Consider the following 26,748-nt stretch of genomic DNA (forward strand, 5'->3'; position numbering starts at 1 on the left):
AAAAAGTCGGGGTTTTGGGGCCAAGCCCAGCCAGAGGACCCAAGAGATGATAAAAAATCTACCCACTGCCGAGGGCAAGGTAAGACTACCGGACGGCAGTTCGATCCACTGATTGTCTGATTCTATAGTTTGGTAATAACAACTTCTCGTCCATGCATTTCTATTCAACTTCGTAGACTTGTATCTTATGATTTGGCATGAAAAACTTCTCATCCAGGGTTGGTCATAACTCCATTCAAATTTCAATCATTCAGAGTATATATGTGAAATTTGGCCATACATATATAATCTGTTTAGGATTAGGAATGTGGAAGAGATACCTAATTTGTTGATAAACCAACTGACTTTTTGTGCTTAGATTGCATTGTTGCATTGAGAAAAGTGAGATTTGGCAAATGTTAATCCCTTGACATATTTAAAAATCGTTAAACAAGATTTTCTTATGTTTAATTTCTTTGGCAATTAATGCATCTTTTTTATGTTTTTTTGTTTTTTTTTTTCTGCTAGAATTAAAACTCTGAATCTGCTTACAATAAGGTAATTGTTAGATATATATATTATTCCACGAAACTGATAAGAAATTACATTTAAGGAATTCACTCAATAGACAATATTAATTATTCCCTCTATTCCTCCACCTTTTCGTCAACTTCATGCCTATGGAATAGTGATGTCTGAAACAAAACATAAAACAATGAATCAAGACTCATGTGAGATTGTGTAGATAAAAAATGAACAAAAGAACAAAAAGGGAAATTGTCTAAAATTCAATGTCAATAACTTGACATTAAACAGACTAATGGTATTAATATATTATCATTTTAGACTTTATAGAAAAATATTATATATATTAATATTTAGACATGAAAAAAGGAAAAAATTCATAAAATATTTTCAAATATAAAATACATAAAAACAAAGAAACTACAAAAAATATAAAAAAATTATAGAAATTGAAAACAAAATAAAAAAATATATTTTTAAATTATAGAAACTATAGAAATTGAAAAACAAAATCAGAAAATAAAAATTGTAGAAAAAACACAAAAAATTATAGAAAAACACAGAAATTGCAAATAAATAAAAAAATACAGAAAAATTTATAGATTGTAGAAAATAGAAAATGAAAAAAAAAGAAATTGAAAACTGAAAATGACCATTTTCCTCTAATACATCATTCAAGGGTAATTTGGTCATTAAAATTGTTATTTATGCTGACGGGGACACCTTTATTAAGAGGCATTAACAGTGCATTTTTGAAAAATAAAAATTTATTGACATGATGAGTTTTAGACATTTTAAAAAGTTATGATAAATTTAAGAAAAATGCTGAAAACTCGTGATAAATTTTAAACAATTTCTAAAGAAAAAAAAGAAGTGAGTGATATTAAGAAGGATTGAATGAATGAAATGGTAATTAATCACCTCCACATTTCTGGCCATGGGGAAGAGGTCTGCCACAGGAATCAGCAACATAGACGGCCTTGTCAATGCTAATCAACTGCTCCACCTTGCGAGTCACGTGCTGGCACACACATTCTAAGTTGGCATTCTTCACAACGTCACAGCATCCTTTAGATGGCGGAATTTTTGGTCCAATCTTCATAACATATATCGTGCATTCCTTTATTAAACCTTTAATATCTTCTTGGCAATCCTGTGCACAGACCTGGTGCACAGCAACCAGTAACAAAGCTGCCAACACCAAAAACAACCGAATAGTAGAAGAAGCTGCCATCTCCTTAGTCCTTCCTTCTCTCGTTTTTCTTAATTACCTTTCTCTCCTCTCACACTCTTCCCTTCTTGCTTTGCAGCAAGTTAAATGCAGGGCGGGTATATATAGAATTGTGTGAAGGGAAGGACCAAGCATATGCATGTAAGGGGCCGCTTTAAATGAAGCCTAAAGAGATTTAACTGAATCAAGTATTGCTTTGTCCTTTATTAATTATTATTATTAATTATTAATATTATTATTATTATTATTAATTATTAATATTATTATTATTATTATTATTTTTATTTTTATTATTATAAACCAAATTGGTGTAAAGTCCCGTTTGTTAATTAAGAATTGCAATTTCAGTTTCAAACAATTAATTAATTGTTATCTGACGGTATCTTCTTCTTGATTTGTCATTCAATTCATTAAAGGACCAAATTAAATGTCAATAGCCTCTATTGGCAAGCAGACCAGACTTGCTTGCATGTGTCCTTGAGCTTTTCTTCATGTGAAACCATGATTTTCAAAACCGAATCGGGTCGGACTGGAAAAATTCAGAATTGATCGGTTCCGTTTTATTCTAGAACTGTTGTTTTGCCAAAAACTATTGATTTGGTCAGCAAATTGTTGACTTGGGTGTTCGAACCATTCGAACTATCCAATGATTTTGGTGGTTTTTATTTTTTTGTCAGAATGGATGGTCTGTTCAATTCGAATAGTCAGACTGTTTGACCTGGGAACCGGACCCTAACTGATTTGTTGTCCAATTCAATTTTAAAAACCTTGTGTGAAACCACTTTTTGAGACCATTTGCTAATAGTTGAACTGCTTCAACAGAATTGTTTTGTCAGTTTTTCTTCCTAAACATGGGTGCAATTAATTTTGCAAGGTTCGGATTGAGAATTTGTTAAAACTTGAGAGCAGTGTTTTTCAACGGCTATTGACCCAGATGGTTGGACCGTTTGGTCCAAGATTTGTCAAGGCAACCGGTTCCATTTCACTCTTAACCCAGTCTTTGGCAAAAAACTGTTGATTTAGTCAATGATTTGTCAACTTAGATGATTAAACTGTTGACCCATTCAACAATTTTGGCCATTTTTATTTTAATTTTTTTTCAATTTTTTATTTTTTAAGTTAGAACGAGCTGTCTGTTTGAACCGTCAACTCAGAAACGGGTGAGAAGAATGATTCTAATTCTGGGTCAATTTTTAAAATCTTGCTTGAGAGGATTTTTAACCCAAGGGCCTGGCCCAAGGCAGTGTAAATTCCTCAACCAATATTAGGCTTGGAACCCTTGAGGCCTTCAAATCAAGTTGTCAGTCACTCTTACAGCCATCAACCAAAGGCAATATCACTGGATTTAAACTTTCCATTTTGTCAAAAATAGTTACAATATTTCAGTTAATTTTCTTAATGTTGAAGTTATTTTGAATCTTTTGTGCCGGAAGCTGGATACATTAGTCTTGCACATAGTAAACAGTATTAGTGCTGCCTTTCCAAACACTCGGGAAGAAACCCCACTGTCATAAGTAGTCTTCAAACGAGACCGGATATCCTCACACAGGGCGTCTCAAATAAACTTTACACGCACATCCTACCATGCATTGGGAACACCTCCCGTACTTATAAGTTATTATTCATGGGAGATGTTTCCAATGCACGGTGGATGTGCCTGAGAGGCACCCATGTGTGAGGAGCAGATCCTGTTCCTCTTCAAACACATTGTTTCCACCGCCGCCATTGACAAGAAGATGATGATTGATGAACAATGTGAAGAGGACGCAGGGGAAGCCAAAGCAGACACCGAAAAAGTAGAAATAGAGCAGTAGTTGTTTTTATTTGAAAATTGATTGAAGGTTAAAATAATCTTTTCAATCTTTTCATTAATGGTAACAAATTATTGTCAATTGTCAGATAACTTAAGGGTATTTTAAGTCAATTTCTAAATAGTAAGAGTAAGTCAATTTCCTAAAACTTTGGAGTACTTTGACAAATTTGCCTTTGTTTATTTTGGGGGCCTAAATGGTGTTATAATTAGAGGCCTAATGTGGGATGAGACCCCATGTTGGAAGAAGGTTAGATCACTTACCTTAATTCTAAGCTTACATGTACTTCATATTATAAGGTTTTACCAACAAGGAATAGCTTGACATCCTATGCACAACTAACAAACTATCAAATAGAATATGAGGAATTAAAATTGTGAAAAAAGAAAAAAGATAAATTATAGACATCCACTCTATACTTAGGGGTGGTAACACTTCCCCCTCAATTTATTTATACATTTATGATAAAGATACTACCAACTTCTACATTTTAACACTTTGCCTGAGTTGTAACAAGGGAACTCTTCACCACACCATCAAATGCCATCATTGTGCCCGTTATGTGTCATCAAACTGCCATCAAGTGTGTTTTGGGTGGGGTAATACATGTATTTTGTATGGGGCAATGCCTATGGCATTATTATAATTACGCAGTATGGTTTTTTACCATATTGGTATTTTTTCTGTCACTCCCCCAAAAGCTTAACTTACTCTTTGAGGGGAGGTAGATAGTTGAGTGAATCAAGAAAGGTTAAGCATGAGATCCCCTAGACACTAAATTAACTGTGTGTTTGTGCTTGCCACCATTTTATGCAATACAAAGAACCTTTTGACTAATTTGTGTGCCATCGTTGTTGTCTCTGTTGCTTGTTGTTTTGTTTCGTAGGCTTTCTCGATACAATCAAGTATCACATGAAGCCTCGTCAACTAGCCTCGTGACAATTGGTAACAAAACTAGAGCTCACTTCACACTGCGAACCAAGCACATGACCCTTAATAGTAGCGACAACATGAAGAATACTCAGGACTTTGAGGAAGAGATACGACAAGAACTCTTCCCCACCCACGAGGCCAATGATGTACCTAAAGATGACCCTGGCAAGGACAAGGCCCCAAAGGGCCGGACATCGAAATCCAACAAGCACGAGAAATCTACGGATAGGCTCGCCAACATTGACACCCGCATGCTACGCTATGAAGTAACAGTGGGTGAGACACGTGATCAAGTATAGGAGCTTCACCTCACCATGGAGACGGTCGAGTCGATGGTGGAAGTGTGCAATGTGATGAATGGAACCCTTAAGGAGGTCTTGAGCACCTCGCGTTGGCAAGAAGCAAGCTCATCCTAATTGCACATTCAAGACATGCTTGACAAATTTCATGCACGGCTCAAGGAAATGAAAGATGAATGGGCAAGGTGGAAGATAACCATGTCAACATCCTTGGCTGTTCAGGCCCAATTTGAGGTAATGAAGGAAAAATGGGCAGCCATGAAGTCGGCCATGTGCACCTCAACCAACATGCAGGCCCAACTAGATGAGATTAGGGAGGAGTGTAACATCTTAAGGAGAGGAATCGCCAATTCGATCGGCAGTCCCTGCAATGACATTCACTCTTGACCACATCAAAATTCGGGAGCAAACTCCTTATTCAAGCACACGTGATGCGCATGAACATAGAACTCCTTATTCAAGCACACGTAGCACATGCACCATTGACACTTGGGCCGAGTTCAAAAGAGAGCTAAAGAAACAATTCTACCCAAAGAATGTAGAATACCTGGCCCTCAGAAAGCTGAAAGGACTCCGACACAAGAACTCACCCCATGAGTACGTCAAAGAGTTTTCAGCTCTCATGCTCGAGATCAGTGACATGTCAGAGAATGACTTACTCTTTAACTTCATGGACGGTTTACAACCATGGGCGGAAGTAGAGCTTCAATGTCGAAATGCTCAAGATCTTGCATCAACAATGGTCATAGCCAAACAACTCATTAACATGAGAATATCATATGACGAAAATCCTCCAAGCTCGTGTGCCCCGTGCTTAAGTGGGGGAGGATGACAATCAAATCCCTCACGAGAGAAGCAACCCCACTACAACATTCTAGCCGAGTATCGTAATGGGACGAAGTCACAAGGAGACCACAACACTTACAAGTACAAGTGGCTAGCCACCCCATCACAACCATGCTTCATTTGCAATAAGATGCATTGGACAAGCGACTACCCTACAAGGAAGAAACTTAATGCTCTCTTCACCAAGCTCAGTGATGATGAACAAAGCGATGAGAATAAGCCTACTCCGGTGCCAAGCGACTTAACTTGGCTACATCCAAACAAGCAGGGTGGATCAAAGCGGTCAACTCCAACGCCAAAGAAGTGGAAGGCGTAGCTCATGGTGTAGAGCTCCAAGTAGGACCCCGGAAGGGAAGCATCAACTTATCTGTGATATCCTTGGATGATTTTCAAGTTGTCCTTAGGATGGAGTTCCTGACACAAGTGGAAGTAGACTTGATGCCACACATTAACAACCTCTTTATCCTAAACGGGAGCTCACCTTGCATGATCCCGGTGACAACTGTATAGTAAAGGTACTTGGGAAGCAAGTTTTAGCATTACAGTTGTACTAGGAAGAAGACACCGTCAATGCCAATGCCATACCAGCAGCAGAGAAGACCCCCACTCCAGCATCTCACACTTGCACAAGGACGGACTGGGAAGTCATCATCAAGAAGCAGTCTCCACCAAAGCCGTTCTAATGCCATCATCAATGTAGTAACTACACGGTGATGAAGACATCAAGAAGACACCAAGGCCATCTTTGACAACAAACCCATCTACAGCCAAACCAACATGGGAGAGAGAGTGCCAACCACCCGAAATAGGGACCATAACACAACTTGGCCTCAACCCAACACATTTAGTAGCCCTGTGAAGACACCCCTTTGGGAAAACATTCATGGACACCATTTCCTTAAGGATCCAAACCATCTTTTTGACCCGACACTGGTCTTAACTTCTCCAATCACCAAAGCAGAACACCCAAAATCCTACCTTGAAGCAGCTAGGAAGGGACTTAACTTAGGAATTAGCCATAGGTTCTCCCACCATCAAGAACACCTTCAAGCCTTCCACCCAACCTTGTACCAAGGCATTGGAAGAAATAATGTTCGCAGAATAGCCAAAGAATCCTTCTTCACCAACAATAGATCTAAGCAGCAAGTAAAAGCTAATTTTCAAGGACAAAGACTAAATTGAGTGGGGGAGGCTGTCGCAAGGGAACTCTTCGCCATGCCATCAAGTGTCAGGGACGTGCCATCATGCCACCATCAAGTGTGTCTTGGGTGGGGCAATACATGTATTTTGTATGGGAGAAATGTCCATGGCATTTTTATAATTATATAATATGATTTTTCACCATTTTGATGTTTTCTTCTGTCACTCCCTCAAAAGCTTAACTTAGGGCCTATTCGTTTGGTTTGAAGTCTGATATCTGAAAGTACAATAATTACCTTAAGAGGTATATTGGTATTGTTGAACTTTTCTTTCCTCTGAACTCTAAATGAAAAGAATGTTGTTCTAAATTCTGAATTCTAAATTCTGAAAATTATCAAATGTCCATTTTAACCTCATATATGAGAGTTTTTGTTTGTTTTTTTGGGGGTATCATTGAAAAAACAAAAAAGTTGTATGATTGCACTTTAAGAGATAAGAGATAAGAGGAAATAAACAACCATTTTTCTCTTAAAGTTAAAAGGTTCATCTTAAGAAATAAGAGTTAAGAGGAAACGAACAAGCTCTTACTCTTTGAGGGGAAATAGGTAGTCAAGTGAATCAAGAATGTGTAAAGGTTAAGCACGAGATACCCTCGACAATAAACTGTATGCATGTGTTTGTCACTATTTTATGCAATACAAAGAACCTTTTGAGTAATGTGTGCCAGCATTGTTGCTTTAGTTGCTTGTTGCTTTATTTTGTAGGTTTTCTTGACACAATTGAACGCCACACAGGGCCTCGTTGACTAGCCCCATAACACCGTGGCTCACTATTGGTTGATATTGTCCATTTGTCCAATTCAACCGAAGCATTAAGTGTGTAATTGCACTCCAATAAGCTATTCAAAGAGATTGAAGCAGACAATCCCTTCAAATGACATAGACAATTGATTTGGGCTCTCCAGTTTTTTTGCCAAATACAGCCTATTAGTTGTCCATGTGGATCCTACCTCAGAAAGCCAAAAGCCGATGCACTTCAGCCCTCCCAAATAGTCAAAGTTGGGTATTTGGATAATTTTGCTACTTTATCAGCTAAACTACATCTGCCAGAAGGTACAGGGAGGTCCATATATACCAGTATGTACCCAATTAGAGCTTATCTCTTAAGCTGCGGTAGACAATTTAATTGAACCATCTTTTGGAAGGGATATTAAAGTGGGCTTTTGAAAATCCAAGCAAGTCATCTGTTGCGCATGCAGATGAAGTGTCATAGTTTTTTGGGCTATGGCTTGCTAGTTTGTTTAGTATATAACTATAAAGATAAAAAGTTAGAATGAAAGGTATTATGAGAACTAGGAGTCTTAACGAATTGAATATTCAAATATTCAATTCGAATCAAATATTCAAATATTTAATCGAATTCGAATTCAAATTTTATTTATCCAATAATTGGAGAACTCCCTCGTTTAACAGTCCAAGTCATTAATTAATTATTCGCTTTAATTAATTAAGGGTTCGAACGAGTCTCATTGAGGAGTAAGATGGAGCATGTTGGACTCACATCCCACCGATGGATTATTCATATGGCCCACTTTGATATCCGACCCTCTACATAGCATTTTCCCAAACACAAAATACTTGGATGAAAATAAAATATGAGAACTATATATTAGTAAGTGTGGGTACATAGAACAAATGAAAATGGTTGTTTCTCGTACAAAATCTTGCCCACTTCATTTATTAAGAATACAAATTAATATTTTCCTTTATTCCTTCTACTTCTCTCATCTAACTCCATTCCTTTGGGACTGTGCAATTAACCTGAAAGCAAAAGAACAAACAGTATTTAATGAATCAAAGCAATTTTTACTTAGGAGAAAGGAAGAGAATGACAAATTAAATGAGATAACTGATGATGGATTGGTTAAAGAGATTGAGTCTTGCTTACTTCTTCCGCATGGGGTTCCTTGGGGAATCGGATTGCCACAGTATTTGGCGACGTAGAAGACCTTATCTATGCTTATCATCTGCTCCACCTCCTTGGTGATGTGTTGACATAAACATGGAATATTAGCCTTCTTCACAACATCACAACAAGCTTGCGATGGTGGAACCTGTGGCCCAACCCTATGCAGATACCTGATGGCCGGAAATTAGAATTCCGGCAACCAACGACACTGCCAAGGCCAAGCAACCATACTTAGAACCAGCCATTATCTCTTTCTCTCTTCTTTCCTTTCCTCAATCTCTCACTCACTCTGTCTCTCTAAGTTTGGTTTTTGGTGCAATCGTTGGGCTTCTCTCATGGCCGCCATATATAGAGCTAGGAAAGAGGACGTGGGCCAAATTCACTGCCACGTTGTTATCTTACCATGAAACTGGCTCCACCTTATTGAAACTTGTAATCATATATAATATACGTTATATTTAATCCCCATAATGAAATGGTAGATCACGTTACGAGTCTGGTCTAATTCATTGTGTGTGACTAACAAGGCTAGTATTTGAGGGTGGGCATTGTTAGAATGAAAGAGTGGTGAGAATCAAGGCCTGTTTGGTCTGTAGGAATAGATACTTGGAATTGGAATTAGAATATTGATGGGTCATTCCAATTCCAACTGTTTGGTTGGGTGGACAATGCGAACCCATTAGAATGTTCCTGCAATGACAAGGCAAAAACTGCATTAGGAGAACTTATTACTTCGTGCGAATCCAAAATCAACTTCGCAGGACAAAATCTTATGCTTCAATAACAAAGGTACAAGCTTCGAGTATGGTTTTGAAAGGTCAGTACAGGTCCGAAGGGAGAAGAAAAAGGGATACCAACCTTGCTGCAACACAATCGCTCTCATCGTTCATGTTCTTGAAGGGGCTGTCAACGGTTCAGGTCTACCCGACTGGCCCGAATAGACCCAACCATTTATAAAGGATCCGACTCCATGATTATGTTGAAATAAATAATTGGGTCGGTTCCGGTTCTTGCCCCTCCTGAATCGATTCATGCCCAAAACTGATTATTTTGTTAGCCATATATATTATTTCCTTCGTTTTCTTATAGTTTTTCTCTTATCATAGGTTTAAAGTGTCGAATCTGATAGACAGATAAATATAGGTGTTTAACGTTTTAACATATAAGTAACTTAGTATTTCTCTATCAATTTTATTAGCGATATATGATTAAAGTTTAAATTTTAGTTTGTGATTTAAATAAGAAAAGTGGTTTTTTTAGCTTAAATGGTTCGGTTTTAAACCTATGTTATTGTTTCAACCTAAATTTTAAGTTAAAATGGACGGTTTTGGGTCTAAGATTTTGTCCCAATTAATGATCTATTCGGGAGTGCTTCTACCTAAACCGGACCCGGATCCCACCCGTTGACAACCCTATCTTGAAAGGCGGACAATTTCCGATTGAGCCACCACTCAAAGCTTGATGAGAAATAGTTGGTCACTTATCCGAAGGAATTAAAAGAAAATGGAAGTCCTTTAAGCAAGGGATGTGTCCTATATACTTACATTATTAACGGAAACCAGAAACAATAGTATGCCGCAATAGTCGGAATGCCCTCCCCAAAATTAGCAACGCCTCAAGCAATGCAAAACTACACATATAACCAGAGAAAATTAGTAAGCCATAAACTCAAAACAGGACACAGAATGAAGTGGAGAGTTGAGAGGTTTACACCGAAGATTGAACCAGCTTCATTATAGTAAAGTCGTGAGAGCTTACACAGTTTGCCTGCAAATCGAGCATTCTTCGTACCTTCCCATAGGAACCAAGGATATTATGGCCACCTCCACAACCGGCAAACTTATATTCCAAAAGTGTTAAAATCTAGGAACGTGGACATTCTACAACAAACACATACCCAGCCGCTTCCGAATCCGTATCAATTCCGAATCTCCTTTTCGCGCCTACGCCATTCACCTGTCAAGAATATCTAATCAGAAATAGGTGAAGAAGAAAAGGTTTAAGAGTGTATATAGAAGAAATGGGTTGGAGGGGCTCATTTTGGACTCCAGCGTATGCGAGGCCATGGCTGGTTGCTACAACAATTCGAATGCTTGAATCAACTCCGCGGATGCAAAATTCTTGAAAGCAGCAATGCTTGAATATGCCAGTCAAGAGGAGTATTTGAGAATTAAGAAATGTTACATGCACAACTACCGGAATAGAGCAATTAGTAACCCTCACACCTCAAGAAACATCCAGTCACTTATCCTATGGTATTAATAGATAAAAGAAGTCAATTAAGGTAGGGATGTTTCATATACTAACAATGAAATTGAAAACCAAAATCAATTGTAAGGCGCAGGAGTCGGCAAGCCCATCCCCAAAATTTGCAATGCCTCGAGCAATCTAAAACTGCACATATAACCCAAGCAATTTAGAAACCAATACAACCACAAGAGAACACCAAATGAGCCTAAGATTCGAGAAATTTACATCAAAGAGTTGATCGGCTTCCTTATAGTATTGCCGCGAGAGGTTGCGCATCTTGCCCGCAAGTCGAGCATTCTTCGTGCCTGCACCCATAAGAACCAAGGATATTATTGTCACCTCCACAACCAACAAACATTTTCTTCTAAAAATTTTAAAATTTAGGGGTGCACACATTCAACAACAATCACATACTTGTGTTGCTTCCGAATCCGTATCACTTTCAAGTGTCCTTTACGGTTCTCACCCCTTCGAATTGATTCAAGCCCAAAACCTATTATTTTGTTAGCCATATATAATATTTCCTTTGTTTTCTTATAGTTTTTCTCTTATCATAGGTTTAAAGTGTAAAATTTGATAGATAGATGCATAAAGGTGTTTAACGTTTTAACATATAAATAATTTTGGATTTTTCTATCAATTTTATTAATGATATATTATTAAAGATTAAATTTTAGGTTGCGATTTAAATAAGAAAAGTGGTTTTTTTTAATGTTTATATGGTTTGGTTTTTAACCTATGCTATTGTTTCTACCTAAATTTTAAGTCAAAATGGATGGTTTTGGGTCTATGATTTTGTCTCGATTAATGATTGATTCGGGAGTGCTTCTACCTAAACCAAACCCGGATCCCACCCGTTGACAACCCTATCTTGAATGGTGGTCAATTTCCGGTCCATCCACCACTCAATGCTTGATGAGAAACAGTGAGCCACTTATTCCAAAAAATTAAAAGAAAATGGAAGTCAATTAAGCATGGGATGTGTCTATACTTACATTGTTACCAAAAACAGGAAATAATGGTAAGGCATAGGAGTCGGAAAGCCCTTCTCCAAAAGTAGCAATGCCTCGAGAAATCCAAAACTACACCTGACCAGTAGCAATGCCTTCTATTGTATAATTATATTTTTCAATGTTTTCAAAACCGGCCCAAACCAAATGGTCGGACTAGAAAACCAGGAAACTATCACCTGACCAGTTTTGCTTCACCGCAAAACTAGTTTTTGGCAAAAAAACATTGATTTTGCTGTTTTTCTTTTGTCATAATGGGTTGTTTGTTCGGACCGAACGGCCTGACCATTCGACTAGGGAACCGGTCCCCATAATGGTTCTTGTCTGGTCCAGTTTTAAAAACCTTGATATTTTTGGACATTCCTACTATTTTATGATAATTTGTGCTAGTTCCAGAAATCTCTGTTATTTTATGATAATTTTTGACAATCATTGGTAATTTATTTTGGTTATATTATTTGAAGATTTCATGTAATTTCTAGTAATTCATTTTCTACTAATTTATGATAATTATTGGTAATTTATGGAAATTTAGTTTCTACTAAGTTATGGTTAATAGAAAATATTATTAATGATAATTATTAATAAATTTTTTATAATTATTTATTCATTGTCATAAATTACTGGTTATTTTGGCAATTTCTAGTAATTTATTTTCAAAAAATTTATGATAATTATTTATTAATATTAATAAATATCAAATATTATTAGGATGATACTAATTAATTATTATTAACAATAATTACAGTAAATTATTAATATTTTCAGATATTATTAAATCGATAATATTTTTAGAAATTGTAGAATTTTCATAAATAATTAACAACTACTAATTGCTATTAACATTTTCAAAAATAAATAATTACTATTAATATCAATACTGTTATAAAAAATTAAATAATATCAGATATTATCAAAGGATTATTAACATCATTATCAATATTATTATTAAAAATTATTATCATGAGTATTTTTTTTAATTTTTACTAATTGTTAATAATTGTTGTTAATTAATAATTATTAATTACTATTTCAATAATTATTATAGAAAATAAAAAAATATATATTGTAGTAAATTATTTTGAGTGGATACAAAAAAATTCATAAATCAGTTTTCATTTTCTATTAATTATCTGAAATATTAATTTTAATATGAATTATCATTATCGAAAATTATCAGATATATTAATTTAATATTAATTATCATTAACTAATTATCTTGATTCAATTGTTGATCTTTGAATAATATTAATTATCAGAAATGATTAATTTTAATAACCATTTTAATAATTTTTATATTGATTGACTAATTAAATAATTTGTATAGGTAATTTTCCATTATTTAAAGAAAGTAATATAATGATGGTTTTGTTAATAATATTTTCCTAAAAATTATTCAAAAATTATGGTTAACTGTTCATGTTAATAACATTAGTATTTGCATGAAAATCTTTTAAAAGGTTCATCTGGTAAGAATACATTAGTACTTGCATGGGTTAAACCAGGATGGATTTCTTACCCTTGAAGATAGCAAAGCTTTACAGGGAGAGTTTCAGACGCACTAGTCAGTACCATCAACAGGAATGTTCATTCCAATTAAAATTTCAAAAAATACACAAACGCGGTATGAATGAAATGGAAAAACAGGATATATTGGGTGGAGGTAATAACAAATGATTTAAGTTTTATTTGGTTTGATGAAAAATAAGAGAGAAACAGAAAGTTGATATGTAGTTTGCTTCAAGAGAATATGTGTGACCATAATCCATTTTTTCCATTCTCTGTACAACTACTAAATTTCAGAGGCACTAGATTTGTAAGTAAATTTCGTAGGTGTATTTCTTAACTGCTGAAATATAACCAGAACTCAATTTTTAAATGCATATGATATTTTGTTGGTGGAAAGAACACCATAGATAAGGCTATATTACATATCAATGGCATAACCACCATATAGTAAGATGAGACCAATATATGTAAAAACAAAAACACCATAGATAAGGCTAATATTACACATCAATGGCATAACAACCATATAGTAAGATGAAACCAATATATGTAGACACAAAAACATGCATGGTATTGTGCAATTTGACTAGCAAATCACTAAGCACATGAGGAGAACACATTCAATTCAGTAACTTCTATCTATTTCATGAGAAATTTGAAACCAATACAAGGATAATATCGATTCGAGATGATAATAATAAAATTGAAGATGCATAACAATTGCTTAAAAGAAAATTCCAACCTCTCCCTTATAAAGCTTAAAAGAAACATCACTCATAAAGCACAAAAGTTACTCATCAGAGAGAGAGAGAGACATAAGATAAATTCCAACCTCTCTCTCTCTCTGCACATAACAATTGCAGATCACCATTTGTTAAATATTGAATCCATAATGTAGATCAGAAAATAATAAAATCAATTCCCTAATTGTACAGGTTTGGTTTCCTTCAAACCAAACACAGTCTTAGTTTTTCCAAACTTTCTAAACTTTTGCCTTCTTCACCTTTGACCCTAAACCAGGTACACTTTACTAAGATTACCCAGTGATCCTACATCAATTTGGTATAGAGCATTTTTTTTGCTAAAACTCCCATGTCAGTCCAACATTTTTTTACTGTTTGGGGTTGGGGGTCAGCATAGTATTCTTGATTGTTGAATAAAATGAGCACAATATGTAAAGGGTTTCCTTTGCCAAAGCAATAAAATATCCACATAACAGATTTAGAAAGTAAATAATACTTATCCCCTAACCAATAAAGCTTTCATCTTCCTATCTAACTTGGAAGTTGGGACCAACCTAAACCTATATATTATTAAGCTGACTCAGGCAAGACAACCTTCATCAAATACCAAGTACTTAACAAAGTTCCCATCTTCTACCCTAATAAGTAAAATTTTGTTAGGTAATTAGATTCAGTAAGCATTTTTTTTTTCGATAAATGGATTCAGTAAGCAAATTAATAACATCAAAGAGTTGCAATACATAACTATGCACACAAGCATGTTAGTTGCTGGAATCTAATGGAGAAAGGCCCAATTAAATCATTCTTAACATTCCATTCATCTACTTCTTTCTCTCTACAAGTAAAAGAAAGGTCAAGAAGAATCCCAACAACAACAAAATGTAGATAACAAGGTCGATGTATATTAAATAGTTTTGGGTCCAACATACTTGTTGTGCAAGATGGAATTAAGAATTCAGGCCCAGTTAATATTCCATTCTATTTTGATGTCCCAATGGTTCATAAATTCTAACAACCAACCAGCATGGTGGCCTAATAGTTGGTTGGGTTTTAAGTTTTGTAACATTTGGCTTCTCAGAAAGGGCAGTCTCATCAACAGTTTAATTGCATTATTCAGTTAAAGAAAATAATATTTTCCTTTAACAAACAACCTGCATCAAGAAGAAAAAAATCTGGAATGATAAAAAATTTTAGCAGCACTTGGTTCTCTAGAAAATAGCACAAGTACGAAGTTCTAGGTTCTGAAAACACCCCAATATGCCAAAGACTGCACAAACTTGTACAGGTATGCTTATTCCATAAACAAGTTTCTTCCTTTTTTAAATAAAAAATTCTTTTCTTAATCAATAACAATAATTTCATTAGATATAAATATAAGTGATGTACTAGGATGACTATGTCTCCCCAATATTTGGAACTTTACAAAAAAAAAAAGAGGCAAAAAGAAACAAATAACAGCAAAGTCTCCCATTTGTTATCAAAGTCAACCCTTGTTTGGTGTAAATCTATGATGCTGGAATGGTATGATACCTACTTAGAGATTGTTATCAAAGTCTCCCATTTGTCACAAAACACTAATTTGAATGGTTAGGTATTTCATTTATCACAAAACACTAATTTGAATGATTAGATATTTCATTATTCAGAGGTATCTGTGTGCATGTGTTCTAGTGTGTATGTGTGTGTGTCTGAGAGAGAGAGAGTATGTGCTGTATTACCATAACATTTAAGAAATAGCAAACCGGATCATTGGCCACCTCTTTTATTCCCCATCCTCCTTTCATTTCCAAGTTTCATAGAAGATCCAGTAGTACCAAGATGGCAAAAGAATGGTATATGGTTTGTCCTATACTTACAGTGTCAGCAAAAAAACCAATCAGAATGGTAAGGCACAAGAGTCAAAAACCCCTTCCTAACATGACAATAAACAAAAGCTCACCCATGGAAGCCCCTTTTCTTCTAAGCTTTCTCATGGTTTCATGTGGAAAGACTGAAATAGACATATATCCAATAAACAAAAGCTCAGCCGTGGAAGCCCCCATTGGTTGCATTGAAAGAACCCTAATGGACTGGACCTCTATATTAAAGTACTTTGAAGGCCAGAAGTACAAAACTTTAGACATCAATAGGATGGAAAAATATTTTTGCATCTTTCGATAAGTGTGGAAAAATAAAGAGGAAGAGAAGAAGAAATGAAGAGGGAGAGAAGAAGAAATACTTCTGTATTGATAATGTGTTGATAAAACATATTGAGCATACGACTTAAATAAGAAAAGATAGGAGAGACAAACTCCTAGGATCTCTCTCAATTACTCCTAGAATCTCTCTCAATTAGGGATTGATTAAATCTTTCCCTTAATCCTAGGATATGACTTTCCTAATTTTATTCAAATCTCATCTTTCCTAAATTTAATCAAATCAAATCTGTAATCAATCAAATCAAATCTTTCTAAATTTGCAGCAAATCATATCTTTCTTAATTTGCCGCAAATCATATCTTGCTGACACTCCCCCTCAAGTTGGTGCAAAGATATCTATCATGCCCAACTTGCTAACTTGAAGTTCAAATGGCTGTCTCAACCAGCCCTTAGTCAAAACATCTGCAACTTGCTGCGTGGTTGGTACAAACGGAGTGCAAATTATTCCTTTTTCAAGTTTCTCCTTTATAAAGTGTTTGTCAATCTCAACATGTTTAGTCCTGTCATGTAGAACATGATTATGAGCAATGCTGATACCTACCTTGTTATCACAATACAGTTTCATAGGAAAACTCACTGGTCTCTTAAGATCTGCTAGCACCCTCTTTAGCCAAAGAACCTCACACACTCCTTGAGCAATTGATCTGAATTCAACCTCAGCACTACTTTTAGCAACTACACTTTGCTTCTTGCTTCTCCAAGTAACTAAATTGCCCCAAAGAAATGTGCAATACCCCGAAGTTGACCTTCTATCAGTGGTTGAGCCTGCCCAATCCGCATCTGTATACACTTCAACCCCTCTCTTCTCATTTTTCTTGAAGAAGATTCATTTTCCTGGTGTGCCTTTTAGATACTTAAGAATTCGATACACAGCTTCAAGATGTTCTTCGTACGGGGAGTGCATAAATTGACTCACCATGCTCATAGCGAAGGCAATGTCAGGACGTGTATGTGACAAGTAAATCAATCTTCCTACCAGCCTTTGGTATCTACCTGCATCTACTGGGACCCCATCTTTAACTTCTCCGAGTTTAGCCTTAACTTCTATCGGAGTGTCTGAAGGTTTGCATCCACTCATTCCAGTTTCTTTCAAGAGGTCTAGAATATATTTTCGTTGCGAAACCACAATGCCCTTCTTTGATCTAGCCACTTCCATTCCAAGAAAGTACCTTAGCTGGCCTAAGTCTTTAATCTTGATTTCCTTGGCTAAGCTCTGCTTTAGTCTGCTCATCTTTTCAATATCATCTCCAGTCAAGATTATGTCATCAACATAGACAATCAGAACCGATACCTTGTCTTTGGTGGATCTTTTTGTGAAAAGAGTATGATCAGATTGTCCTTGACTATATCCTTGACTTTTAACGAACCTTGTGAATCTTTCAAACCAGGCTCTGGGAGACTGTTTAAGTCCATATAGAGACTTTTTTAGCTTGCATACCTTAGTTCCAAACTTCTCAGTGAAACCAGTTGGAGGCTCCATATATACTTCTTCTTCCAAGTCTCCATTCAAAAAGGCATTCTTCACATCTAGTTGATTCAATGGCCAGTCAAGGTTAGTTGCAATAGATAAGAGTACTCGAACTGTATTTAGTTTTGCCATTGGAGAAAAAGTCTCAGAGTAATCCACTCCATACGTCTGAGTAAAGCCTTTAGCTACTAGGCGAGCCTTATATCTCTCCAAGGATCCATCTGAATTGTACTTCTGAGTGAACACCCATTTACAACCAACAACTGTCTTTCCATCCGGCAAATCCACTTTCTCCCAAGTAGCATTCTTTTCCAAAGCTCTCATCTCCTCAAAAACAGTTTCTTTCCACTCAAGAACATTTAGAGCCTCCTGGATACTATTAGGAATGGATACACTAGACACTTGTGAAATAAAGGCACAATATGAAGGTGAAATATTTTTGTAAGATACAAAATTTGATAGAGGATGTTTTGTACAAGATCTAACACCTTTCCTAAGAGCAATGGGAAGATCAAGCTGATTGGAAGAATTAGAATTACCTGGAGGAATATTTTCAGGTACTTTTGGAGAATTATCATGAATTTCATGATCCACCCTCAGATCAGATTCTTGTTGATGCTGCGGAATAGTGCCTCTCCTTTTCAATGCTAGATGTTCCCTTGAATATACAAGGCCTTTATACTGTTTCACATACGTCTCTGTTGTTTCAGCTTTTTTATTTTGAGATGGCATCACCGGAGGTTGTTCATTTTCAATATTTAATTCATTTGTTTCCACTGATTTTGTATTTTTTGCCTCACTTTCTTTCGATGACTGGTTGTGAGGAACATCATTATGGACAAATTCAAACATTAAATCAGAACCATCTAAAAGACCATCTTCACTAGTGTTGCTCTCCCCCTGAAGATGGGAGTGTCTGTAGTATGAGGTTCCTTCAAAGAATGTGGCATCCATAGTCACAAACATCATTTTCAAAATTGGATCAAAGCATTTGTAACCTCTCTGATTAGTGGGATAGTCTACAAAATACATTTATGTGCTTTTGGATCAAGTTTTGAACATTTAGGATCATGGTTATGAACAATGGTCACACTTTCAAAAAATTTTAAGGGAATGCTTGTCACTAGCCGAGAGTTTGGAAAATAGTCAATGAAAACCTGTATGGGTGTTTTAAAATCCAAAATTCGTGCAGGCAGTCTGTTAATCAAATAAGTGGCTGTTAAAACGAATTCTCCCCAAAGATACTTAAGAACCTTAGTTTGAAAACTTAGGGCTCTAGCAACTTCAAGGAGATGTTTGTTTTTCCTTTCAGCCACCCCATTTTATTGAGGTGTATTATTACATGAACTTTGGTGTACAATTCATTTCTTAGCAAAAAAATTCCCTAACACATTGTTAAAAAATTCCTTTCCATTATCACTTCGAAAAATTTTAATCTGAGTCTGAAATTGTGTTTGAACCATGTTATAGAAAGTTTTAAACACAGTTTCAGCATCTGATTTCTCTTTTAAAAGGAAAACCCAAGTGACCCTAGTATGATCATCAATAAAAGTAATGAACCAACACTTTCCAGAAAGAGTTGTTACTCTAGAAGGACCCCAAACATCACTGTGAATCATGGTAAGTGGTTTTGATTTTTTATATGGTTGGGAAGGAAAAACAGCACGATGATGTTTTGCTAATTCACAAGATTCACACTTAAAACACAAATGATTTTTATTCATGAATAACTTGGGAATTAGATGCTTTAAATATTGAAAGCTAGGATGTCCTAACCGATAATGCCATAACAAAACTTCACTGTCACTAAAAACAGAGATAGAGCTGAAACAAGTCTGTCGGTCTTGCCTTCCAAAGGTTGATCCTTTATTAAAGAGGTAGAGGCCACCATCCAGTTTAGCACCCCCAATCATCTTCCTCGAGGTTAAATCCTGAAATTCACAACAAGAATACCAAAAATTAATCCGACAATTATGATCAATGGTTAGTTTGCTGACAGATAAGAGATTGTAATAGGTTAGGAACATGTAGGACATCTTTAAGGTTTAGAGAAGGAGAAATAGACACAGTTCCTTTCCCAGCAACAGTAGCAAGGGAATCATATGCAATTTTAACCTTTTGATTCCCTGCACAGGGTGTATATGAAGAGAAGAATTGTGAAGTGTCGGTCATATGATCAGTGGCACCTGAATCTAATATCCAGGAGCCATTAGATTTGGTACAAGCAATGGCTGCAGTGAAAAAATTACCTAACTGGGCTAGAGAGCAGGATGGGTTAGAGTTTCTTAACGATTGAGATTGAAACATTTTATATAAGTGCTCTATTTGTTCCTTTGTGAAAGGAAGAGACTCTGAGGATGATTGCTGCCCTAGATCCGAATTGCTTACTTGAAGGTGGACATCTCCCCCTGACTTGTTGTCACTGTCTGATTTTTCTTCCAACCTGTTGGTTTCCCATGCAGCTTCCAACAGGTTTCCCAAGTATGCCATGGCTTTTTACAATGATCACACCAACGCCTTTGCTTTCCTCCTCGTTTATCTCCATCTACATCTACACCTCGGGCCACAAGAGCGGACCCTTCATTCTCAGTTTTTGTTTCATTAACATTCTTCAACATCACTTGCCGCTATGCTTCTTCTTTACGCACTTCTGAAAAAACTTCTCTTATGGTAGGCAAGGGCTTTCGCCCTAAGATACGTCCTCGGACCTCATCGAGTTCTTTATTCAAACTAGCCAAGAAGACAAAGACCCAGCCTCTTTCTATCTTCTTTTTTCACCGAGCACTATCACTCAGACTTTCCCATTCTTCTTCTTCAAATAAATCCAGTTCCTGCCAAACAGCCATCATCTCATTATAATAAGCAGTTACTTCACGCTTACCTTGCTGCATCTTCCACATTCGGGTATTCAGTTCGAACAGTTGTGAATGATTGTCCAGATCTGAATAGGTTTCCCTAACAGCTTCCCATACATCACGAGCAGTCGACAGGAACATGAATGGTTTTCCAACCACAGGATCCATAGAGTTGATCATCCAGGCGGTAACCATAGAATTTTCAGAACGCCACTGCCTGTACTTTGGATCATCAGTGGCTGGCGGTTTTACTTTGCCATTCAAATAGTCGAGTTTCCCTTTGCCGTTGATCACCAACCGCACGGACTGAGACCATTCAAGATAATTCTTTCCATTCAATTTGTGAATGGTAATTTGAAGAGAATTCTCAGAAAGAGAGATGGTCGCTAACTGAATACCTCCCTCCAAAGATGTCACACTACTGGTAGCATCTGAAGAGGATGAACCAGAGCCAACCATGGTGGCCTTAAAGTTCATGATCGGACCCTAAAGCTCTGATACCATGTGGAAAAATAAAGAGGAAGAAAAGAAGAAATGAAGAGGGAGAGAAGAAGAAATACTTCTATAGTGATAATGTGTTGATAAAACATGTTGAGCACACAACTTAAATAAGAAAAGATAGGAGAGACAAACTCCTAGGATCTCTCTCAATTACTCCTAGAATCTCTCTCAATTAGGGATTGATTAAATCTTTCCCTTAATCCTAGGATATGACTTTCCTAATTTTATTCAAATCTAATCTTTCCTAAATTTATTCAAATCTGTAATCAATCAAATCAAATCTTTCTAAATTTGCAACAAATCATATCTTTCTTAATTTGCCACAAATCATATCTTGCTGACAATAAGCACGAATACTTATTATATAATTGCAAATGACTTTCATGGTATATACTAATCAACCATGTATAGAATGTATGTCTGGGGACAAGGATCGTTTATTGAGCTGCTATATTAAATTACTTAATATGTTTTTTTTTTTTTTTGACAAGAGGTAACTTTCATTGAGAACCAAAAGGAGTGGGTGTGCATGAGAGAATGTACAAAAATAGAGAGCCCAAAAAAGCCAAAAAATTACAATGGAAATGTGTTACCACTATACAAAGAAGCCCTATCTATCTACCCCTGATTTTCTAACGAATCAGCCATATTCAGTTCCCTAGAAACCCATCTAAAAGAACAAAAAGCTCTTGAGTGTCGTTGAGCAGGTGGGCCAAAATCCCAGGACCCCCCTTCTTGATTAGCACCCCATCCTATGGCATTTCTTCAAATCACCCTCCACCACAAAGGGGGCAGAGTGAATAGTTCTAGCCATCCTTAAGCGATTAAGCCCATAAAAAGTTCTCTGACTTCAGCTTCAACCACGTCTGTAATGCCAATAGGTTCACTATAAGCCCACAATACTGTCCCAGCAGAGTTGGTTATGAGAAAACCAATCCCTGCCACCCCCTACCATCTGAAATTATTCTGCAACTTCCAACAAAGTTTAGCAGGAAGTCACAACTTGGCCTTGGAGATAACTTAGGAGGGAACAAAGGAACAAACCTACAAGAGAGGAGGACCAGAACTTACCTCCTTATAAAGAGTTCCCACCCTCGTCAAAGGGGAAATATTGGGAGAAGGACCAGAACTTACCAAGTTATTCAGACAGGCGATGACCAGCCGGCGAACCTCTCTGCTAAGATGAACTTTGGCTCCGATCCTTTGCTTTATTCTTGTGGCGTTAGATGCATTGTCGCCTCTGAATCCCCTGCCTTCTGCGACTCAACTCACCTGCATCTTTTGGCTATTCATCGCAGTCCCCCTACTTCAACTCTTGTTATCAGAATGGGTTCTTGGACCCTTCACTCCAGGCCAAAGCCCCCTATTTCTACGCTTGCTATCAGAATGGGTTCTCGGACCCTTCACTCCCGGCCAAAGCCTTCGGTAAAGGAAATCAAGATCGTATCGAATTGGATCCTCTTAACGGTTAAATTGGATACTCGTCGATCTCAAATCGGATCCTGTAGACGTTAATAAACTAAAAAATGACGTTAATATCATATGCCATCACCAAGTACAAAGATGTGGAGTGCAAAACCTACATTGTATTAAACAAAAATGAAATAATAGAAATTATAGGCAAATGAAATAAATCCAATTAGTTGACAAAAATATAAGATGATGTATATTGAAAGTTAATATAGTTTTACTAATTTTATGATAATTTTTGGTAAATCAATACTAATTTTATGATCTATATTACTGATTTATCAATAGTAGTTATCTGTAATTTTGTGCTAATTCTTGGTAATTTATTAATAATTTCAGGACATTTCTACTATTTTCTGATAATTTGTGGTCAAATTCTACTAGATTTTTATACTAATTATAAGATAACTTATTGGTAATTTATTGTATTTTCTGGAAATAACAGGTTATTTTTGACAAAGTTCTCCTAATTTCTAGTATTTTCTATTGTATAGTTATATTTTTTAGTGTTTTCAAAACCAGACCAAACCAAACAGTCGGACCCAAAACTAGGAAATTATTACATGATAGGTTCTGTTTCACCCCAAAACCGGTTTTTGGCCAAAAAACATTGATTTGGCCAACAAAACGCTGACTTGAGCGGTCAAACCATTGAATCGTCAGCCTGAATAGTGGTTTTTTGCTGTTTTTTGTTTTTTTTTGTGTCAGAATGGTCGTCCATTTAGGCCAAACAGTCGGACCATTCGACCAGGGAACCGGTCCCCAAAATGGTTCTTGTTTGGTCCAGTTTTAAAAACCTTGATATTTTTGGACATTCTTACTATTCTATGATAATTTCTACTAGTTCCTAGAAAATTCTACTATTTTATGATAATTTTTGACAATCATTGGTAATTTATTTTGGTTATTTTATTTGAAGATTTCGTGTAATTTCTAGTAATTCAGTTCCTACGAATTTATGATAATTATTGGTAATTTATAGAAATTTAGTTTCTACTAATTTATGGTTAATAGAAAATATTATTAATAATAATTATTAATATTTTTTGATAATTATTTATTCATTGTCATAAATTACTGGTTATTTTGGTAAGTTCTAGTAATTTATTTTCAACTAATTTATTATCATTATTTATTAATATTAAGAAATATCAAATATTATCAGGATGATACTAATTAATTATTATTAACAATAATTACAATAAATTATTAATAATTTCATATATTATTAAATTGATAATATTTTTAGAAATTGTAGAATTTTCATAAATATTTAATAAGTACTAATTGCTATTAATATTTTCAAAGATAAATAATTACTATTAATATCAACTATTATAAAAATTTAAATAATATCAGATATTATCAAAGGAATATTAATATCATTATCAATATTATTATTAAAAGTTATTATCATGAATATTTTTTATAATTTCTATTAATTGTTAATAATTGTTGTTAATTGATAATTATTAATTACTATTTCAAATAATTATTATAGAAAATATAAAATATTGTAGTAAATAATTTTGAGTGGATATAAAAATTGTCATAAATCAATTTTCATTTTCTATTAATTATCTGAAATATTAATTTTAATATGAATTATCATTATCAAAAATTATCAGATGTATTAATGTAATATTAATTATCATTAACTAATTATCTTGATTCAATTGTTGGTTTTTGAATAATATTAATTACCATAGATGATTAATTTTAATAACCATTTTGATAATTTTAATATTGATTGATTAGTTAAATAATTACTATAGGTAATTTTCCATAATTTAAAGGAAGTAATATAATGATGGTTTTGTTAATAAAATTTTCCTAAAAATTATGGTAATTTGTTCATGTTAATAATTTTTTTATAATTATTAATAGTATTTCTAGACTTATTAATTATTAACAATAATTTGGGTTAGGGGTGTTCACATTAAATGTCAAACCGACCAAATTGGCCCAACCCAACCCGAGTTGGTCAGTTTTTCAAAACCACCGGTCAGTTTCAGTTTGTGTGAGAAAATAAACCGACAACTCGGTTCGTTTTTGACTTTCATGTATGAAAGTCAAACCGATACTTTGTTTATGTAATCACTAATTAGTCCCTACCTTATATGTTAAAGGTTGATATATTTTATTATGGTTACTTATGATAAAAAAAAAAACGCAAAACTAATACAAATATAATATAACGGTACAATATTTAGTTCAGTTTTGTATAAATTTAAATATATATTGACAAAAAAAATCAGTTTTGTACAAGATAACTAATCAAATTAAATATATATTTTGATTTTGCATAAAAACTAAAAAAATACTTAAATATAAATAGATATTTTGATATAAATATTTCAGTTTAAAATATATTTAAAAATCGACTAAATCGATAAACCGACCCTTCATGTTTGTGTCAGTTTAACTTTAGGGCCAGTCAATTTCGGTTTAATCAATAAGTAAACCGACAAAGTCGAGTCGATTTAAGAAAATCACTCAAATCGATCCAACTCGATCCGTGAACACCCATAATTTGGGTTGGTCGGACCACTATTAACTAGGCCTAAGTTGACAAGTGTGGTCAAACCATTGTTAATTGGGCCTGAGTTGATAGAATGAATGACAAGTTGGTCGGGCCTGAGTTGTTTGGACTTAGAAAACGGCATAGACTGATTGGCTAGACTGAATATCACTAATGTAAACATGGATATGGATTGGGATCCGGTTTGAATTGTCCAAACCCAACGCAATATCTCCTTCCTTACTCATTTTTTAGTTACAGTGGTCATTCGCGATCACAATAACAAAACAAACTGGTATTTTAAACAAAAAAGCACATTTTTTTACAATGTTTTAGCTCCTGAAGATACCCAAAGGTTATGTTGGCCAATATTTTCATGAAAAAAATCCCAAAATATCAAGTTGTTTTGTTCAGCTATAGTGATTGTTTTTTGATGCAGTGCGATCCGGGCACTCCTAGCTGGCGGACGTTTGGCTCCTAGCTGGCGATGGACGGTACCTGAGAAGAGGAAGGTGAAGGATTCCCGGGGGACTTGCCCGGTGGGAATACTCCGATGCTTAAGTTAGAATACTTGGGAGAGTTGTAAAGGATGCAAAGAGAGCTAAAAGTGCGGATAGCGCTAGATCAGTTCAAGTTCAGTTACCCTTGCCCCTTCGAAACTGGGGCCTTTAAATACAGATGTTCTTGTCAAATCGGGCATAACCGCCACTGGCCCTCTGTCGCAACCGTTATTTGTCAGGGCTGCGCAGGTAACCGTTGCAGAGTACTGGCCAATCAGATGAGAGACACGACACCACCTGTCGAGAGACGTGGGTGCAGTCTGCTGGGCTGGCAGGGACTACGCCGTCAGTCAGGAGACGTGGGGCAGTCTGACGGGTACGGTCTCATCAGATAAGAAGCTTCCTGAAAATGCCGCGTCGCTCAATAGCGAACTGCCTTGTAGCAAGATCCTGAAGGTATCCCGAGGTGATTCCACCGTAGATTGCCTTTGGGGCAATCTTCTTACCTAAGTATTGGAGCGAGCTGATTCTCCCTACTTGCGAGCTGGGATAGAATTGGCTTGGGGTACTCCCTTTCAGCATACTGGGGTCCTTGAACTCGCATTGTAGCGAGCTCGTTCCGAGGCGAGCTGACCTGCGAGGACTTTAACGAGCTCGTTACTCAGTTGTAGCCAGGCTGTCATGCTGAGTTGTTGCTTATGTTGAGTCACATCCACGTGTCGCATTCTTAGGAGGTCGGGTCAAATCACCCTCCATCATTTTTCATAGTAACTTGGCTGCCAAATATTGCCCAAATAATGGTTCGCCCGATATATTGCCCAAATAATGGTTCGCCCATTATTTGTATCAAAACATTTTAAATTGGTGCAAAGAATTACCTCAAAGTTTGTATTTTCTTAATAATTAAAGTTTGTATTTGTACCAAAGTTTGTATTTGTATCAACATGAGTGAACCAGCTCCACCCTATTTTTTTCATTCAAAACGGTGAGG

At 35.7% G+C, this 26,748-nt stretch overlaps 1 long non-coding RNA gene across 1 annotated transcript; it reads right to left on the bottom strand.

The window, feature by feature from the left end:
• Positions 1-8,419: 8,419 nt before the first annotated feature.
• On the bottom strand, positions 8,420-22,747 carry LOC148790149 (uncharacterized). Its single transcript, XR_016078948.1, has 8 exons — positions 22,401-22,747; positions 11,208-11,287; positions 11,040-11,126; positions 10,630-10,868; positions 10,444-10,523; positions 10,277-10,362; positions 8,712-9,422; positions 8,420-8,584 (listed from the first exon to the last, which is right to left on the bottom strand). It is a non-coding gene; the product is annotated as an uncharacterized LOC148790149 (long non-coding RNA).
• Between the last annotated feature and the right edge of the window lie 4,001 nt (positions 22,748-26,748).

This window comes from Nelumbo nucifera, chromosome 7, assembly GCF_055504915.1.
Source record: "Nelumbo nucifera cultivar China Antique chromosome 7, China Antique-T2T, whole genome shotgun sequence".
In the NCBI taxonomy this organism is placed as follows: Eukaryota; Viridiplantae; Streptophyta; class Magnoliopsida; order Proteales; family Nelumbonaceae; genus Nelumbo; species Nelumbo nucifera.